The sequence below is a fragment of the Pygocentrus nattereri genome, chromosome 24 (assembly GCF_015220715.1).
Source record: "Pygocentrus nattereri isolate fPygNat1 chromosome 24, fPygNat1.pri, whole genome shotgun sequence".
NCBI classification, from domain to species: Eukaryota; Metazoa; Chordata; class Actinopteri; order Characiformes; family Serrasalmidae; genus Pygocentrus; species Pygocentrus nattereri.
The window spans coordinates 1,973,937-1,988,460 of record NC_051234.1 but is presented as its reverse complement, the minus strand read 5'-3'; the positions used below and the strand labels follow the sequence as shown (position 1 = coordinate 1,988,460).

Below are 14,524 nucleotides of genomic sequence, written 5' to 3'. Positions count from 1 at the left end.
GGCCAATCACAAACCCTCTGCTGGCATTAATGAGCTGTGTTTGATAGGCTGACCAGATATTCTGACCGGGGGAAGGGTGGGCGGGGGTGGTGGTGGAGGGGAGCTCTGTTTTTAGCCCAGTCTAAAGTGAGAGAGACAGGGCATGGCGAAAAACAACAGACAGGAAGTGTCAGGCGATCCTCTGAGCCAGCCAGCTGTGCAACAACACGTCCAAAAGCAGAATCAAAGACGGCCATATGCTAATGAGAGAGACAGGAAGAGAGAGAGAGAGAGAGAGACACAGAGAGAGAGAGAGAGCGATGTGAATGGACCAAGAGTTTGGCTGGCGCTCTGCTCCCAGGGCACTATTCCCAAAACTGTAGCATTTTAAACGAGTCCAAACAGCTGGCCGACACGAACCCCATCCAAGATCAACACACAAATGGACAGGGCTGGCCTCTCTCCCTCACACTGCAAGTCACGTGCAGACAGCATGGTGAAAGGGCACGGCCAGCAACTTGGGATTCTGACAGGCTGGTTAGAAGGCCTGCTCCCAGAGGTCATCTGTTTCCAGACGAAGGTCAAAAGGTCAAAGCTGACCTTTCTCTCTCCACCACTAATATAAGCCTCTTCATTCTCAAAAATAAAGGTTGGAGAAAAACCTGTAACGGGAATAGAACCTTTGCATTATGTGGAGGTTCTTTAACCTTTAAAATGCTTCTCGCTCGCACATCTCGTTGAAAACAATACTTTTCACTGAAAGACATTTTTAAAAAGGTATTTAGGGCAGAGGATCCCGAACACTGGGCCACGGCTTGGTACCAGGGCTGTGACTTGTTCGTGACAGGGCTGCAACAATGCGGCTGTGTGCAGGGGGGAAGTTAGTAGCCTAAGGGCCGAAATGAATTTTATTATGATCATTATTATTAATGTTTTTCAATTTATTACAACAGTATTTCTATATTCGACCTGTCCAGGCTTCTGCCCAATGACTGCTGGGATAGACTCCAGCACCCCCGTAACCCAGAAGAAAAAACGGCATTGAAATTGTGTGTGTGTGTGTGTGTGTGTGTTTATATTATTTCTGTTTAAGTATTTATAAGCTAGATCTATGTTGTTTTTAAACATAATGGCCTATGCCATGTTTCGTAGTCTTGCGGGGCCAGACTGGATCTTGTAACAAGAACATCTGGGGTTACTGTGAAAAATGTCATGTTAAATGTGGTGAGAATGACTTTTTAGGGTGGGAAAAACTGAGGGTGAAGTTTCTAAACCAATCCAGTGATAAGTGAAGGCAGGAGTAGAGGGTGATGGTGCGATTGTCCCAGCAAGCCAATTGTTAGCCCATGGATGCAATATAAGTCATCATGACTGAGAAGTCCCCCAAAAGACTAGACGTCCCTCAAAACACTAGAAGTCCCCCAAAAGACTAGACGTCCCCCAGAACACCAGACTAGCATGTAAGCTATTGGCTGCCTTCAGTTGATTACTAATGTAAGAGAGGAAGTCACAAATGAATAAATTGACGACAAACTTTTTACTGAGGCTGCAACCCCATCCAGACAAGATGGAAAACAAGACCAACATTCCAGCAGAAATAGATGACGCTTAAATAAGTTGGAGTTCATTGCACTGGGCATGCTAATACACCAAATCCATTGTGTGTGGTATGCAGGGACAGAACATTCCTCAACGACGGCAAAACATTGGCTAATTCTATGTATTCCTGCATGAAAACTCCTCAACCGGGCCCAAGAAACTGTTGCAGGCTGCGGCTCGGCCCCACTTCCCAGAGAGGTTGGGAGCCTCTTTATTTTAGGGTACCAAAAGTGGTCATTCTGTATCATCGCTCCAAAGAGCCCTTTTTGGCACCTTGTTTATTCAGCGTTTGGACTTTGAAGACTCTGACGGTGAGCTGAGTTAATGTGGCTGCTCTTTATATGGCCTGACCGAAAGGGCAGATAAGCATATCACAGAAATGTCCCCTTTTGCACGGGACATCAATTTCCCATCCAGTACGGCCCAGTGATCATCCACAGCAAATTCAGGAGCTGCGCGGAATTCGTGGACGGTGAAGGGTACGAAAGTGCGATGATGGAAAGAGAGAGAGAGAGAGAGAGAGAGAGAGAGAGAGAGAGAGAGAGAGAGAGAGAGAGGAAGGCAGACACAGAGGTAGAAAGAAACAGCTGATTCCAGCAGGATCTCGGCCCTGTCTTAGCCGGGCATATTTCCAAAGCTCCATTGTAAAAGCGCATCGGAAAAAAGGGAAAGAGGTCCCTTCAGGCAAATTGTTGGCCGGCTAAAAATAACTCAGGATTTCTCAATCACATTCTCCCTCGGCCTGCCATGGAAAAACCACAACGTCCACGAGATAGGCGAGGAGCTGCGGAAACGGAGGCAGTCTCAGACGGCTCGAAAAGCGTTCCTTTCCCCGGTCGGGTGTGCTTTAGTATAATTAAGCCGAGTCTATTTGATTTGATTTTTTTTGCCTTTTTGGTGTGCAAACAGCGAGATTCCCCAGAGGCTGCGTGCTGTGTTTGCCGTTCGTTCAGCAGAGTCGGAGGATATTAACTCGCTCCGTGCACTCTCACATTGGGCGGAATGAATAAGGAATGGTTCTCATTACATGCCATTGGGAAAACAGCCACAGGGCACTCGCTTAAGTTGGCCTTAATCGCTGTGAGAACTCCCACTGAAATGTGAACCCCCGCTCTCTCTCTCTCTCTCTCTCTCTCTCTCTCTCTCTCTCTCTCTCTCTCTCTCTCTCTCTCTCTCTCTCTCTCTCTCTCTCTCTCTGGCTAGCTAACGCTAATGTTTTTGATGCTAATGCCAGCTAGTCCTGCCTCCCCTGAAAGCTTAGGGTACCTTCATCTGATCACCGCTGTGGAACATTAAGCTGGTCCATAAGAAAATAGAAGGAGGCTGAAGACATTCTGAGAGAAATGAACAGACTACACTCGTTTGAGAGAAATCGCCGAATGCCAACAAGGTCACGATAGCGCTAGCTTGTTTGGCAAACTTTCAAAATGTCAGCCCTGACTTAGTAAAAAGTTTATTACCTTAAAAATTGCCTGCCTCGGAATAATAACCATAACAGGCGTAACCTTTGCCCGGAGACATAAGACAAGAAAAAAAGTAAATTACAAAGGCAGTCTGTAGCCGCACCCTGGAGACTATTAATAAGAAATGTAATTATTTCTTCATTTACTCTTAGATGCTACTCATTGAAGTGGAGCGGGAAATTACTCAAGGCAAAAAGGACAAAACCAGTCAGGAGGCTTATTTTTTTCAGTCGTGTGGTTTTTATTATATTGCTTTTCCTCACGCGCACACAGGGCTTCAGTCCCTTGAAAGAGTTCAGAAATGCCTCGATTAACCTTGCGTGAGCCGGTGACCCTTAGCCTGCCCACTCTGATCTGATCTCCATAGTCTCCTCCTTATTAATCCCTGCTCCCACACTCCAGATTCACAACCCGCTTCCGTTTTAAAAATAACTGAGTATATGTGAAATGAATCAGGCTGAGGGATATGAGTGGGGGAGTTAGGGAGTGAGCGCTGTGCTGTTGCCGCTGGGGGACATGGTTCAATCCGATTTGCGCGAAGCCTTGAGAGGAAGGCATGGGAGCAATAAAAGATGGGTTGGAATAAATGTGGAACGGCGTAATGCAAGGCAAGGGGAGCCGCGAACGTTTAACGATTAGAAACCTTCTTACTTCTCAACAGCGCTATTAACACGATTTACACAGCGCAAATGCAGCTTCACCACCGGCAACGACCCGACACTGAGGAAGGCAGAAAATGTCTAGGGCCACCTTTATGGCATGCAGTAACAGATTCGACACAGCCTGCTGGGGGCGCAGTAGGAGTCCTGCTTTTCTCTGACAAATGTTCAGCAGAACTTGCTCATATATAAGTGAAAGAATATTTTCCATGTGGCCAGATCGGTGAACAGAGCTGGAGATGATTCTAAATGATGGACAAAGATGTAGAACATTGAGAATGAAGTTAGAATGAAATGAATATCCAGAAAGCTTCGTGATTCAAAAGTGGTGATCAGGTCTCAAGGCAGAAACGTAGTATACACTGTTGGAAATGAAGGTTTTGTGCAGGTACATTTTTCTTTCATCAAGGTACAAACAATGTAAATGTACCTCAAAGGTTCTACAGTGGGTTTTAAGGTCTGATTGTGGAGCTTAAATCAGGTTCTCCAGGTGAAAAGCTGGTATTTGTTCCTTTTCATAACCGGATGTTTTAAAACAGAGCAGTAGAAGAAAAGCCTGGAGGCGAGGCGAGGCGGGGTGTGTGGAGTCGGTACAGCTTAGAACAGATCATTTCAGTGGATTATTATCATCGTCATCACTTTTATTTTTAGAGCACCTTTCCCATGCTCAAGCATGCTTTACAATCAAAGAACATCAACACATTATGGATTATGGTGCAAGTATATTCCCTGGCTAAAAGTACCATTGAGGGTATCACCCCAGTGACATGAGGGGTACAACCCCAGTATTAGATATTACAGAATAAAAACTATTGCTAAGTTTTGGTGTATATAATGTTTAGATCCCCAGGGCTATTCTTGCTTTTGTGGGAAAACAAAATGCTTGTGCAATGTTTATGCAGAGGAAAACAAGCCAGTGTTTAATATGTGACTGATACATCCATCCATCCATCCATTTTCTAAGCCGCTTCTCCATCAGGGTCGCGGGGGGATGCTGGAGCCTATCCCAGCAGTCTTCGGGCGGAAGGCAGGATACACCCTGGACAGGTCGCCAGTATGACTGATATACTTCACCAAAAATCTTATTATGATGTAAACTGAGTAGTGCTTATGTGAGCTTTACCTGCACCAATCACAAGGCTGATGTGGCTTGGTTCACTCACATAGATATACTTGCTAAATTTAGTCCAGACGTACACTGTCTTTCAGGTCGAGCCAGTGAAACATACTGCACCAAAGCTAACAACCAAGCGAAAGCTCACCTAGGAGGTATAACTAGCTGAAGTGTTGGACTGAGAGTTGTCAATCAAGTGTGCTCGTTAAAATATTAGGGCTACAACCAGACAGTTTTCATAGGTCTGATCAGCGGTTTTCAGGCAGTGTATTATATTTTATAATAGTTCTTTTTTCGTTCCAATGTTTAATATTACACTGAATTTTAGTTTTGATATTTTACTCTTCCTACGTTCTCTGGAACTTCATCTGTGCTGCGTATTTAACAGAAATGTACATCATGAATTTGTCTGTAAATAGTGAGTGACAGCTAGGCCTTAGCTGCTCTTCCATTGCATGGCACAGGCTTGGAAATCTAGTACTTAGGCAATTCTAGTACTTGGTACCCTGTACCGGGTATTATTTTTGGTATCATCTCCACTGAGGTTCCAAACTCATCGTATGAACTCTGATGTAGTTTTTCCCAAACTCTACTTTTGTCAGCAGACCGTTGTCTTGCTGCCTTCAGGCTCTTCTGAACAAATTCGTCTTCCTCACATCACGACAGTTTTATTTGGCAAAGCTATGATGACTAACTACGTCGAGGCGGTACTGCATCTGCAGTGGACAACGAAGTAGCTTGTACCTAGTCAAGAGTATATGCAGTAGAAAAGCGGATCTTGACGCAACTGGAGCCATGAATATCAAAAGATTACTTTACAGTAATACTAATTTCAGCTAGCACCCCTGAGGGGTTTCTAATAGCATGTTAGTACTAAGCTGTTTAACCTTTTACAGGGACTCTTTCAGTAAGGAGTCCTGGCCAAGAGCTGAAGCAGTTTTCCCTTCCAGACTCAATCTGGTTAGATTGCAGCTCATATTGGCAGTCAGTGATGTATCTAGAACTTCCAGAGTGGCCCACACATTGAAAATCAAAATGTGTTTGGTTGATTCCGCTGTCACGTCCTAATTATACTGGTAGTTAAACTGTAGGACCTTCTGTCCAGGACCAGAAGGCCTAACCAGTGAGACATCTCGCTTGGTTGTATCTACCAAGATATCACTGAGAAAACAGTCCTGATTGGACAATTTCCCAATGGGTGCTTCATGAAATAACCTGCTTGTTTCCAACAAATTTAACAAATAAGAGTATTGCTAAAATCCTTTCAGGGCTTAAATACAAGCGTGATAGTTCTAATAAATAAAAAATGAGCTGAAAATTACAGACATGTATTTTTTAATTCCTGGAAGTCATTAGGCCTCCTCTGAAGGCCTAGAAGGCCCTGAGGGTTCCCCACTGTAAATATTACATATGAAGTGAAGCTGAATGTATGAGGGCTGCTGGTAAAATGTATGCGGAGTATAAATATCCCTGCAGTGGAGCTGTGGTTAGTACTGTGTGGGTACGGCTGGTTCCTGTCATTAGTAGTCATTGCTCACTGTGGGCATATGAGCCCAGGGGCACAGCCGCACACGTTAATTACCTCACTAATGACCCTGTGTGAGAGCAGCCTGCTGGGGCCTGGGAGCGCGCTGCCCTGCTCCTACCACTCTGCCTCCAAATCTTTCACTTTCCCTCCCTCTTCGGCGCTCTCCCTGCTCCTCTCCATGATCTCTGCTTAACCACTAGGTCTCTCAAAAACTTCCTAACAAGAAACCAGGTAGTGGAACGTCCTTGTAACATGCCTAGTTGGAAAATGGTCACATGAAGGGTCGGCGATATGACGATATCTTATCGTGCATAGTAACAGGTAGCTGACTGGATGTCAGCCCGTTGTGGCATCTTCATTTTTTACATTTATTTATTTATTATTATTTATTTTGAACAGTTCCCCATTTACTTCATTTGCATATTATTCAAATACAAAAAAGTCCATCACATTGCGCCATGCAGCATCCAAATGCTTGAAACCACTGTTTTTTTTTATTTAATATATTTTACTTTTAATGTGTTAAATTAAACATACACTATATTTCCAAAAGTATTCACTCGTCTGGCTTCACACGCATATGAACCTGAGTGACGTCCCATTCTTAATCCATAGGGTTTAATATGATGTCGGCCCACCCTTTGCAGCTATAACAGCTTCCACTCTTCTGGGAAGCCTTTCCATGAGGGTTAGGAGTGTGTTTATGGGAATTTCTGACCGTTCTTCCAGAAGCGCATAGTGTATATGAAACCATGGAAGGCCACAATAGATGACTTGTGGCTTGAAATTTACACAGTCGATCAGCTGATATTTTAGATTTTAAAAATGCCACTACTCTGTTACCTCAGCTAACCTAGTCTTTTTCCACCTCACCTTTTAGCTGAGTTTGTGTAGATGAAGGGAACCGGTGCCTGATAAGTGCTTGGCATTTATCGGCGCTCTTACTGCAACACTCTATGTAGTATAGCAGCACTTTGTTAGGTGGTGGCTGTTATGTGATGCCACCAAATCAGAAGTCCTGGTTGTTTACATTTGGATAGGTCCTGGCAACTTGTGAACATTTTCATGTGGATAATAGGAGTGTATCTTCTGGGTGGACCATATTTACACGTGTACCAGTCGTCAAGCCTTATGCCAGAACAAATGGAATGGGGCACCCATGAGCAAAGGTGGGGCCTAGGAGGTCACCATGAGGCTGAATGGTAGATCCAGAGCCACGTTTATGGCAAAATCATTAAATATATGCTTATTTAGGAAATCTGCTGACCTTCCTGCAACATTCAGTGCATTTCTAAAATGCAGCTAATGCAAAGTGACGGGTGCAAAGCCTCCAACGTTAATCAATGGCCTCTTATATCAGGTTCACGTGGCAAGGAGCCGCAGCATGGTCTAATTTCAGATCTAATTTCACTTTGTTTTTCTGTCAGCCGCCACAGAGGTATTTCTAAAAAAGTAGAGGGTTTATTCAGGGATAGGTATCAGAAAAAAGCTACGTGTGTCCATGAGTTTGTCAGCCATTTGCGTGCAGCCCTAAAATTCGCCAGGCACGTGTCTGATTTTGAGGATTTGGTGCACTGTGCTCGAGAAGTGACCGAAGTTTCACTCTCTGAACAGACATCGAGGGGGTACTACATCTGCAGTGGACAACGAAGTAGCTTGTCCCTAAAGGGAGTCAAGAGTATACGCAGTAGAAAAGCTGCGTATGCGAAAAGTGGTGGTTGGTGAGTGTAGTGGTTAACACCTCTGCCTTCTACACTGTAGACTGGGGTTCAATCCCCACCTGGGTAAACACCCTACACTATACCAATAAGAGTCCTTGGGCAAGACTCCTAACACCGCCTTGGCCTCCCTGTGTAAAACGATCAAATTGTAAGTCACTCTGGATAAGAGCGTCAGCCAAATGCCGTAAATGTAAATGTAAAAAGCAGGTCTTGAGGCACCTGGAGCCATGAATATCAAAACCAAAAAGCAGTATGTTAGCTGAGCTGTTTAACCTTCTACAGGGACTCTTTCACTGTAAAAACGTCACTAGGCACGTGTCCGATTTTGAGGATTTGGTGCATTGTGCTAGAGAAAAGGCCGAAGTTTCACTCTGTGGCCAGTTTCACAGGCTGTTACAGGCTGAACTTGCGAGCCAGCTTCAGACGGCTGAAAGTGACCAACTTCGCAAATTTCTAACTGCATTCGACGTGTTTCTGTCATTGATAGCATGATAAATAAAAGCAAATACATGCACACCTGTAACATCACGGCCAGCTGTTCAGAACAGAATGTTACCATGTGTTATCTTAGCTTTCTGTGTTGTTCCTTGCCGGCAGCTTTGAGAGATGAGAGGAGAAACACGCCCGTCCCATTATGAAGGAAAGTCATTTCACTGACATGCATTACATTCATTAGGTGGGCCGTTTCAGCGTAGGCCCTTGTCTGTATGTTAAAAGCACTAAAGATTTACAGAGAGGTAAGTGCAAGAAAGAGGATTTCTAGTGTAGAGCCACTACATTTTGTCCCCTTTCAGACTTATAAATAAGACAGGACTTCACCAAGACCACTTATAAAGAAAGAATCTCCTATAAAATGCATTATTCCAACTGGAGACATGACTTCATACTTAGCCAAAAGCCTCAAACATTCAAGTAAATTCTCTGAGCCTTTCTACTAGTTTTACAGTTATTTTACAAAGACTCATGTCACAGATTTTGTTCGTAGTGCTGTTCAAATGCAGTCGAGGCAGTCCGCTTCCCGCCCGCAAACAGGTTTCTTCATTTTCTTTAATGGTACATTTCTAGCAACATGCTAGATCAATTCAATTCTGATTGGTCCATTCAAACAAACTGCAACCTACCAGGACAGGTAGTGTTCCTGTCAAAGGTTGTTCAAGACGTTTTTTGGGGTGTTTTTGTGGACAGAGAACGTCTAAAACACCCGGAAACATTCTTCACCCGCCCCCAATAAGGATGCACTGGTGGGTGACTTTAAGGCCTACAACTGAAAGCTCTGAAGTATTTCAAGTCAGCAGCACACCTACGTTTGATTTTGAAGAGATGAGAAATGGGTAATACAGTTTGCTCCTAAAGGCTAAAGTCACTGGTTCAAATAGCAATGTACTTAGAGGCCCGAACTGGAGCTCAGCAATTTGACAATATTTATTGTTATCGTGATGAATTCCATATCGAGGATGTCGTCAGTGCTTAAAAGCTACTTTCTGGCTGCACGTTCGATTAAAAGACAGCATGATTAGTCCTGTTTCATGAATTCAGTGCAGCACACTGTGTGAAATGTTGAATACGAGTAATTGGATCCAGTTTTTAATAGGACTTAGTAAAATGTGGCACTACTGATATCACATAGCAGATCAAATAAACTTCGTGACACAGAGTGTATCGCAAAAAACTTCCTAAAGTGTCATATTACATTGTGCCATATCGTCCACCTCAACCCATAACAGTGAGATAACAAACTTATATCGTATAACAAACTTCTAAGTATATATACAGCATATATAATATAAACGTATAAGTCGGAAGAAAACCGAAAACCTTCTAAATGAAAACTTTACAGGAGAGGGAAAAAACCTGCTTTACTTTTAATGGAAGTCAATGGAACCAGAATTTCTTCAAAGTCATTTTGGGCTGTTTCTTTTGTCCCATTCATCATGAATTTTACACACGGTGTAAAGGACAGCAGGTCTTTTCAAATTATGTCAAAAACAGAAAAGCGACCAAAATGGAGATACGAGGTCTCATTCCGACAGCAGCGAGATACACATGCATCCATATATACACAGTTGTTTGGGCACCCCTGGTCATCCTCTATAGAGAACACACTTTGATGCACTTTTACTATATATATGCAGAATTTAACATTTAAAGAGTTTTAGATGCGAATTAAAATGTGGCCTGTGCAAAAATTATGTCACATTTTGTAATTTTACAGATTTTTTCCAGTAGAATACAATAATACAAAATGTGTGTGAAAACATCTGCAGAACAAAAACGACATATTTAAGTTTCCGGTACAGAATGTGCCCATCAACATGTTATTTGGCTGGTGGTATTTAGACTTCTAGGCATACGACTGTAAACCCCCTGTGTGCTTTCCATCAAGTCTTGCATGTATATCCTGCTTTACCTTATAAAGGAAAGCCTGACTTGGGGCACAGGTCCAATACCATTTGAGTACATTGTATGAACCAAGGAAACACTTTATTATTTATTATTGGAAATAGACAAAAGCCACCGCCACTTTGTTGCTGCATCTCTCTCTCTCTCTCGTCCACTAAATGAGGAACAGCTACGTCTCTCATTTAACTCTAATATATAATTCAGCCCTTCCAGCTTTAGAAGGCTAGAACCCCACATTACTCAAGAGAAATCCTTTTTTGTTTCGTGTTATGTTCCCTAGGAATGACTCCACTGCAACCACATGAGATCATCACAGTGGCCCTCTAGTAGAGGAATTCTGCCTGTTGGCCATTTTCTATAATAACCGAAACATCCTTTCGGTTCCCTCGTCAGATTTTAATAGAACTGGACGTTCACACTGTTTAAGGCGTACGGCTCTGAACAGTCAGTCTGAAAGTTCCCTTTAACGTCTGTTCGTTGTTTGGATGTCATATTTTGGATTAACATGCATTCTAGCACCTATACTTTCTGTTTATTGCACCTCCCCCTCCGCTAACAGTAGAAAGCGTGGGCTCTTTTGTCTCTTCTCCCATCGACACACAAAGATTTCTGGAGAGTTGAGGGGTGCGAATTGGTAATGGCCTTAAAAGAAGCATTAATGCGCTGCCAAGGCGCACGCTACCGCTCATATCACATTCACTCCAGTCCCCTGGTGAATTTATGCTGGATCCAGTCACCATTGCGGAACTAATGATTGCTGTAATCAAGACTACAATCAGGCTGATACTGTTCAAGCAGAAAAAAAGCCTCGATTCAGACGCGTAAAAATAATTGAGACCATTAACGCTGGTCAATTCAAAGCCTTTCTTCGTCCATTTTAATCAGACGGATCTTTTGAGCACTTGTTGGGTCTATTTATTCCCAGCTGATTCGGCATGCCTCCGTGCCAGGATTTGATGGCTTAGCGATAAAGGTTTTTTTTTCTTAGGCTCAGAAAATGTAGTGAGGACAACATTATAGACGTTACAATTGAATTTGCTTTAGGACGCTCTTTCTCAAACGGGGTTTCTGTGTGACCGCCACACAAAGAAAGATAATGACAGGTCTGTCTACACTCTAAAAAATAAAGGTCTTTGCTTGGAAGCAAGGAAAGGCCTTTAATTGGAACAGAGCCTTTACATTGTATGGAGGTTCCAATTCAAGTGTTGTAAATAAGGAAACGCTGTACGAGTAGCGTGTCCTTAAACACCTCAGTCTTCATCTAGAATCGGAAGGAATTCAGTCGGATCTTTGCACGTCAACACAGCCACTGTTACAGCTCTAAAACATATCCTTCACTAGCCAGTCCGTCCAGTCTGTATATGCAAATTAAGATGCAAAAACAAGTCACTGTTTTTACGAAGCCACAAAAAACCAACACATTAACATATATCCAGCTATTCAGCCTTCAGCAGCTTAGCCCCGCCCACTTACACTTACACTGAAGTTATAAGGAGTGTTTCAGCCTGGCCTGCTTTCTGAATACAGGGCAGCCAATCAGAACAGAGTAGGTCAGAGGTGTGTCCCGTGTAGAGGATGTTTACTTATAGCTTATTTTCACTTAGAAAATCAACAAAATCATGTAATTCGACAAGAGTTGCCCCAACTTTGGCGTACGACTGTACACCGACCAGGCGTAACGTTCTGACCACCTTCTTGTTTCTGCGCTCACTGTCCACTTTATCAGCTCCACTGACCGTATAGCTGCACTCTGTAGTTCTACAGTTACAGACTGTAGTCCATCTGTTTCTCTGATACTCTGTTACCCTGTTCTTCAGTGGTCAGGACCCCCATGGACCCTCACAGAGCAGGTACTATTTGGGTGGTGGATCATTCTCAGCACTGCAGTAACACTGACGTGGTGGTGGTGGTGTGTTGGTGCGTGTTGTGCTGGTCTGAGTGGATCAGACACAGCAGTGCTGCTGGAGTTTTTAAACACCTCAGCGTCGCTGCTGGACTGAGAATCGTCCACCAACCAAAAATAAATAAACAGTTTCTCTCAGCAGGGAGTTTATCACAATTACCATACATTAGAATAAAGTCGTATTCATAATTCAAATAAACAGAAAAACTATAAAAAGTAACCAGAATTTCTCGGGTCCATATTTTTCCTGGACACCTTCACAGCCGCCACAGAGACTCGTTAATATCATCAATGACATCATGAGCTCAATTTACTGAGCACTGATTGGTCAAACCAGGAGTTCATTATTAATCAATATTCTATAAATTTAGTTTATTCAAATATTAACACTTTTCTCAGCAAATAAACACAAATAAATAGATTTTGAAAATGAGTCTTGGAGGCGTAAGACTTTCGCACAGTGCTGTATATGGAAATGGTGGATTCTTCTATGAAACGCCTCCAGAAAAGCACCTTTATTTTTAACAGTGCAAGCATGTTGTGTATTGGTGTAATTAGAAAACATCACAATCGTGTAATTAAGGTGTCTCTCGTGGGTGAATTTCAATTTATTTTCTGACTCCAAATCATTGTAGGTCATCTTGCACTCACAGCGCTTGTTTGTGAAGTTATTACCTCAATCGTCTGTTTGAACCCTTCGAGGTAGGTCAGAGACATTTTCAGAAATTGCTGTGAGAAGTCAGAATGGAGCAAATTGCTGATGGCTCCTTATGCAGACATTGTCATTCTGTCTTTCCCGGCCTCTCTGTAAAGGCTTGGCGCCTTCATCCCAGTGACCTTTGGATAAAAAGGGATGCTTATCTCTCTAATGAATATAATGCATTTCAGTGCACTTTTGCCTGGAAATGCCTCAAGAAGGACAAGATGCTCCTCTAACTGCATAATGCTAACAGCTCATAAAACAGCTCAGGGGTTTAATAAATAGCTCTTCGAGAAAATCTAATTTGTGTTCTTGAGGGTTTTAAGAAGTAAACATTTAGGGTTTGCTTCCCAGACCAAGATTAAGCCTCAGCCCAGACTAAATGAGGTTTTTTTTTCATGGTGAAACACTGTAGGTATTGTGGCTGTGTTGTGCATTAAACTATGCAGAAGTGTGTTCTCTATAGGGGATGTGCTAACTTATTCTCACCTGAAATATTAAGATCATTTGAACAGGGGTGCCCAAACATTTGCATACGACTGCAACATTTTTGCAGACCGTTTTCTTCCTAATAAATTGTCAATAGCATTAAAATAATAATAATAATAATGAATTTTATTCGTAATGCACTTTACATTTTAAGAAGAAGAAGCATTTCTATGAAATCAAAGAACTGCTATAAAACATCTTTACACTCCACAGGAAGATCACGGGTTATAAGTTCTGCTGAAGAGAAATGCACATATTGTCCATTGTTTGTATTCACTTTTTCAGAAGCGGTAACTTCCTAGAAGAAGGCAGAAAGATTAGGCGTGCAGCAGAATTTTGGCCACCAAAAACTTTGGCAGAAAACTCAAAGTGCCATTTTTAACTATATTAAATTTTTAATAGCTGGAATTGCAGTGGATGACTAATCTTCCTGCCTTATATGAGAAAACTAATGAGATTAAAATACAACCAACAACAAAGTGTCAAAATCCAAGACTTCACAATTACTTTCAATGTTAATTACATTGAAAAATGCTACTTATTAATGCTGTTTGTGTCCTTCACTTTTGTGTGCCGGTCAGCGCCGATGCATTGAACAGTCGGAGCCGTAGCAGATCAACAGTGACAATATGAGAAATTCTTTCATGATTTCTATGAGTAACTTCTCCGTTTTAGGTTTGATTCCGCTTCAGAACATGACATCATGCTTACGCCATCTGCATCCAGCTTTTTAAATGCTGAAATAATTACCCTAAGGCCCAATTCTCACCCTTTTCACCCCTGGCCCGATTTTTGTTGGGAAAGAGAGGTAGGACGGAGCGTTAGGGCTACATGGCCCTCCAAACGGAGGTTTTTCAGAGGCTCTCACTCCAGAAAAGTGAGTATTTTCTTCATTAATATACCACAACTACTGTATTATCACACTATGGTTTTAATGTATGATGGTCCTTTTCTTCATATCAAGCATAA

The 14,524-nt window shown here is 42.6% G+C and overlaps 1 protein-coding gene across 2 annotated transcripts in view; it reads right to left on the bottom strand.

Annotated features, from left to right (window-relative positions):
- The window catches only part of LOC108439293 (raftlin), a 150,789-nt gene that overhangs the window by 79,677 nt on the left and 56,588 nt on the right, over nucleotides 1–14,524 (bottom strand). The window lies entirely within an intron of this gene.